Consider the following 6000-nt stretch of genomic DNA (forward strand, 5'->3'; position numbering starts at 1 on the left):
TGTTCTAAAGTAGACTATTGTAAAGCAACTAAATGTGGTTGGCAAGCCGATTGATAGATTTGAATCCTTTAACCTCCAGCTATTTGTTTTGATAATTGTCTGTCCAGAAGCAAGCATCAACAAGAAGATCTGCAGAGCCTCCTGCAACAATGCAACATGTTCTAGAGATGAATGACTGTATTGTTTCAATGGCTTCAAAGGGAACTGTATGAAGTATCAGACCTGCGGTATTGGGAAGAGATGGTTCGTTGCAATAGGTAAATGGTTTTAAAGCACACAAAATGGTTATCCATAACATGTGTGCTGCTCATTGCCTTCCTCTACAAGTCTCATTACTGAGATACACAGAGTTCTATTGAAGAAAGCCTAATGCTGCTGGACACCTTTTTTTCATTTAATACCTTTAAGGTACTGTTCAGAAGCATTAATGAACTACCTTAGTTTGGGCAGATAGCTATGTTAGTTCCTTGTTATTGTATATTGTACAGTGCATCATTGTATTACATTGCCCATAACATGTTTTGAAACTTCTTGCTACTTTATCCGAAATGATGCCATTAAAATATATTCTACCTGCTTCTAATTTTCATCGGCAATCATCGGTAGCACCTTAAGACTCACAAAAGAGACACTCTTTTGAGACACTCTTTTGAGACACTCTTTTGAGACACTCTTTTGCTCACCTGCTGTAACTTGCTGCACTTCAGTCTGCCTCTTCTTCTCAAGCTCCTATATGGACTGACCATGGGAAATGTGTTTTAACTGCAGTTTTTTTATTTTTTATCTTAGAGTAAGTACATGCCCGCTCAACCAAGCTATACAAAGTGGAATTCTTCTCACATACGGAACAAACATATGTTTTTTCTTGGTTTTGGTATTTAAATGTTAACTGGTACTGTAAGTGCTTATATATGCTTGGAGCTCTATCATACTTGAACGGAGGAACTGTTTACAAACTACTGACAATAGGAACTTATTTCACAAATTGGTTCATTGCCACCAGCGGTTTTATTATTTCTCCCGACAGACATGGTTTCCCCTATTTATAAAATACAAATCACTTGGAGCATATGGTCTCCTGTCTCAAGAATCCAGGTGGTTCCTTTTCCCTTCTCTGACAGGATCTAAGTTCCCTTATCAAACAAACCCCTTTGTTACATGTTTTTGCATACTAGAACATATGTCAATACTTGCTGCCATTCATCCCTGTTGTGCTCCTCCCCTCTACAGTATGTCCCCAGTAGAGTCAACTAGGTGTTAACCTTTGAACAGCATGGTTCTGACATTGTGAAGAGCACAGAGATGCCTACTGGAAATAACAGTGGTCCAAAACATTCAAGAATAATATATTGAATGTGACAGAACTTAGTACTAAGATCAGAAAGGTGGACAGTGCTTTAGGTACAGTCCACAACGCATTATCCACCAGCTTTCAGACAGTGCTGGTCACTAATGAATTAATGAAACACTCTCATAGGTAGCAGATCTAATTCCCATACTTGGAGTGAAAATGGCATAACTGAAGAGATGTTATTGATCAGTCTATAAAAGGGAGGGATAAGTTACAGACTCCAATCTAAAAGGATACTCTTCTGTTGTAGACGAGAACATGCATTCACTCATGGCATATTTTAATTTTTTTTTTTTTTTTTTTCAAAACTAAAAATAAAATATAATTAAAGGGAAGTGCCAAGCGGTTGCAGATTAACTAAATACTAGGATATTAAAACATATTATAAAATACCACTCAAGTGTAACATCAGAGGTTAACTATCCTGGAAATAAATTAGGCAAGCAGAACCAGGGAAAATTGATGGACGTAATGAATAATTAAATAAAAAGCAAAAGAGATATATGAAATATGTAATTAGGAAGCCAGAAGTCAATTACTCTAGATGCTTGCACAAGGCCCATGGACTTTAGGACATTCTTCCACCTGTATGATATAAGCCTTTTTTGACAGTGACATTATCCAAGCATTCTGATCTGACCTAATGTGCCTTGCACCATCTGATTTAGCCATTAGCTGTTATTTTTGTAGTAATGAAATGTATTTCAAACAAAAGTCAAGTGAACTCAGCTTATTTTTAAATCAATGCCCTAAGTGAGAAATTCAGACTAAGTATGATAGCTTGCTTTCAAGACAATTTTTTCAATTTAGTACAGCCTGAGACAGGAAAAAAAATCCCTAATAGTCAGCATGGTCATTTGCCAGAAAGATATCGACTCGCTGCAAAGATAAAATGAGGTTTGCTTCCTATAAATAAGCAATGAGCCCTGGAAGCATGTTATTAGAAAAGTTTCTGTATAATAAGCATAACAAATAGAAGCTTGTTTTATGATATAAACACAGTTAAACAAACCTCAATTTTTTCTTTATGGGACTTTCAGTTGCTTGGGTTTATGGTTTATGGTCTACTCTTCTGAAGTTGTATTTTGTATACATTTCTATACTATAAGCATGCATGTTCACAAGGTGGAATCACAAGTATAGTATCTGAAGGTTCCTTGAAGAATATTAACTGGTGATTAAAACATCCTGATTTTAGAAGTGTGCCTAAATCTGGAACCTGTATCTACTCAGGGTATTACACAACAATAAATAGTACCACATGCTAACAAACATACACTGGCTAACTTAAAGACAGGTTATGGAAACCCTAACTATTAATTGTTCTTGTCTTGCCTACTTGCTGACTCAAGGTATGCAAATGTGTAATCTATCTAGACAGAATGTTCTATGCTCACTCTTTCCAAATGGCTGAGGTCTGACTTGAAATTTGCCTGCACGCATGAATTATTATTAGACTAATTTGTATACTGTACAAGGGTATGGATTTAAAGTTGTTATGATTTTTACAAACCAGTATACAAAAAATAAAAATAAATATGTTGGAGCATTATTATCAATAAAAGTACATGCCTGTATTTCCAAATCTAACCAGCAAACACATGTTTTCAATGCTAACCTGTACAAGGTTTTGTGATGTGGGCTTCAGTCCTCTATGGACTGGTTTAGTACTTGCCTTGACGATTTGAACCGGTGAGATTCAAGATATTGCTTGAGACTAATCTAGAAACATTTAAGCAATTAATAGTTGAAAAAAAAATATAAGTCCTGGTATTTGAACATAAAACACAAACCAATATGTAAAAGGATTGAAAGTGTTAATTAACTAGTTGTTAAAAGTGTGTGTAAAAGATAAGACTAAAGGCTGATACTGTGTCTCAGAACATCAATCCTTTAAGTTTTCATGTCTTCATCACATCTTATTAGTTTTGGATGAAATATGTTTCATTTACTTGGCTTGGATATGCATTTCCTTTTGTTCTGGATGGGTTTTGTGTTTGACATCAGTAATGATGTCACAGCCTGTCACAGTTATTGATGCCGAAGGGTAGATACATGAAACCTGCTGTTTAAAATAATAATTAAGAAAAGTCAAAATTCAGATAAACATGCCGACTAGTGCTAGACCTACTTTATCATATCTTATCTGATTGATAAACTAATAATTGAACACAAAATACTGAACTTGATGTTGTTTTACCATCAGATTAACATTTTCATTTTGCAGACCTCAAACCTCCAGCCCTTTCAATGTATTAAATACTGTAACCAGGAGGTCCCCGGTTCAAATCCCTGCTCAGCCACTGACTCACTGTGTGACCCTGAGCAAGACCCTTCACCTCCATGTGCTCCGTCTTTCAGGTGAGACGTTGTTGTAAGCGACTCTGTAGCTGACGCATAGTTCACATAGTCTCTGTACGTCACCTTGGATAAAGTTGTCTGCTAAATAAATAAATAATAAGTTACACCTGGTAGAGAAACCGCTACAGGATTAATACGCAGTTAAGGAGCAGGAATATTAAGATCTATCATTGTTTAGAAATGTAAAGCATGCCAGCAAGGGCTGAGATAAAGGCTTGGAAACTATTCCTTCCTTCACCTAATTCAGAATAATGGCAAACAATAAGTAAGGCATAAATAAGGACAGAGTGATGGATTGGTAAAAGTGTTTCATTGGAGATCAGAGAGGTTGTACAGGTATGCTGAATGCTTTATTTTCTATCACTATATTCATCCATCCCTGTACTGCTGACTTACGAATACAGTGTGTGCTATGGACGCTGCAGTGCAAGTGCTCAGCAGCAGCCTGTTTCACATGTTGAGTGTCAAGGGGCTTATACTGTCAGTGGAGTTTCCTCTAGAACTATAACACTAGATTTAGTGGCTGCCTTTGGTGTCTGTATTGATTGGGATTTTCTATTCATGTTGGGTTTATCTATCCATCTGACAGGAGGTGAAGCTTTACCCAGCTAGGGATGAAACTGACACCATTGCTTGGCTCACATTATGTATTTATTTATTTAAAACATCTCTAGCCTCATGAGCTGTATCATGTTGTTTCCAAGAGATCCTGGGGAGCAGCAAGCACACCATCACCAGTGAATCAAGCCTAATGCACAATGAGGATATTGACAAAGCCACATGGCTCCCAGTGGGATTTCTTTTAAATAAAATATACAGTGTGTACAATAGATTAGAAACAAAGTGTTGTGCAATGAAGACTCTTTCCTACAATACAACTAATGTTGTGTAGATATATATATATATATATATATATATATATATATATATATATATATATATATATATATATATATATATATATATATATATATATATATATATATATATATATATTACAGCCTTAATTAATGTACACTATTAATATTGCACGATGAATGCTGTTTAGTGATCATGTTCTTTGCAAATTATCAAAAAACATGAAGAAAAATGTCAAGGTTAGTGTACTCTCAAAGCAAGCATAAAGATATGCCTGCGAACATCTCCTTGCCTTTATGCCTGGGCAACTGCCTGCAGCATTGCTGGGAGAGTGGTCTAGTCCTCTTCAGGTAGAATCCATACCTTGATATGTAGCGGCTGCTCCTGTGCAGAAGGAGTGAGTAATTTTTGATCTAACATTTAAACCAATTCTGGAACATTTTAAGCCATTGCCATAATAATCTTTCAAAACAAATTGCACATTAGAAATACATTTTTTAAAAAACAATTCACTTGATGTGTACCCTTAAATAGCATTTTAATTAACTTTTTTCTGCTATCTATATCTAAATGACAATATAAAACAAATTGCTGAATTCAAATAAGGATAATGAGTTTTTAACAAGCATAACAGTGTAAATGGCACATAATCCAGTCTTGAAATGTATGGTGTCTACTATCCAATACAAAATGTACTGAGCATAAATACCATTAATACTCAACTCAAATAAATTACCGAGCAACTGTTTTTGTCACATTGTTTTATTAATGTATGTGGTGTGCTAAATGGAGGTCATGTCATGAAAAAGCAGAATATATATGCATATGTATATATATATATATATATATATATATATATCTATATATATATTATATATATATATATGATATGCATATATATTCTGCTTTTTCATGACATGACCTCCATTTAGCACACCACATACATTAATAAAACAATGTGACAAAAACAGTTGCTCGGTAATTTATTTGAGTTGAGTATTAATGGTATTTATGCTCAGTACATTTTGTATTGGATAGACCAGTAAAACTGTTTAAAATGACATTAACACCTTTCAGTTTAAACATCACATTATACCACGGAAACAAAAATACATTGTAATTTATAATATATATATATATATATATATATATATATATATAATTAATAAATTACAATGTATTTTTGTTTCCGTGGTATAATGTGATGTTTAAACTGAAAGGTGTTAATGTCATTTTAAACAGTTTTACTGGTCTGATGCTTTATTCATCTCTTGGTGCCTTAGGCTCAGTATTAACCTTCAACTTTCATGGCTTTCCATCCACAATAAAAAAACTGAACAATTTTATCCATCTGCAAAGCCATTTAATCCACTGCCAGTTCAGTTCAGATAAAGACAGTATGAATTGGCTACAGGGTGCAGTTTAGCAAG

This window comes from Polyodon spathula, chromosome 23 (genome assembly GCF_017654505.1).
Source record: "Polyodon spathula isolate WHYD16114869_AA chromosome 23, ASM1765450v1, whole genome shotgun sequence".
In the NCBI taxonomy this organism is placed as follows: Eukaryota; Metazoa; Chordata; class Actinopteri; order Acipenseriformes; family Polyodontidae; genus Polyodon; species Polyodon spathula.